This window comes from Etheostoma spectabile, chromosome 1, assembly GCF_008692095.1.
Source record: "Etheostoma spectabile isolate EspeVRDwgs_2016 chromosome 1, UIUC_Espe_1.0, whole genome shotgun sequence".
Lineage (NCBI taxonomy): Eukaryota > Metazoa > Chordata > Actinopteri > Perciformes > Percidae > Etheostoma > Etheostoma spectabile.
Window position 1 is genome coordinate 17,369,411 of NC_045733.1, and position 629 is coordinate 17,370,039.

The following is a 629-nucleotide window of genomic DNA, read 5'->3' on the forward strand; positions in this document are numbered from 1 at the left end:
TCTTCTGTTTGGAATGTAATTAAGAAATGGCAGTCATCAGGAACAATGGAAGTTAAAGGAAGATCTGGAAGACCAAGAAAAATATCAGACAGAACAGCTCGCAGGATTGTGAGAAAAGCAAGTCAAAACCCACGTTTGACTGCACGATCCATCCAGAAAGACCTGGCAGACACTGGAGTGGTGGAACACCATTCCACTATAAAGAGATACTTGGACAAATATGGTCTTCATGGAAGAGTCATCAGAAGAAAACCTCTTCTCCATCCTCACCACAAAAATCAGCATTCAAAGTTTGCATATTGCAACATATAGACAAGCCTGATGCATTGTGGAAACAAGTTCTGTGAACTTTTTGGCCGGAATGAGCAAAGTTACGTTTAGAGAAGAAAGAGCACAGAATTTAATGAAAAGAACCTCTGTCTGTTAAGCATGGGGGGGAGGGTGGGGGAGCAATCATGTTTGGGTTTGCAATGCCAGTGGCACAGGGAACATTTCACGAGTAGAAGGAAAAATGGATTCAATAAAAATTTTGGACGCCAACTTGATGCCATCTCTGAAAAAGCTAAAGAAAGGATGGCTTCTACAAATGGATAATGATCCTAAACACACCTCCAAATCCACGGTGGATT

The 629-nt window shown here is 41.5% G+C and overlaps 1 protein-coding gene across 1 annotated transcript in view; it reads right to left on the bottom strand.

Moving 5' to 3' along the window:
• The window catches only part of slc39a1 (solute carrier family 39 member 1), an 8,843-nt gene that overhangs the window by 3,932 nt on the left and 4,282 nt on the right, over positions 1 to 629 (bottom strand). The window lies entirely within an intron of this gene.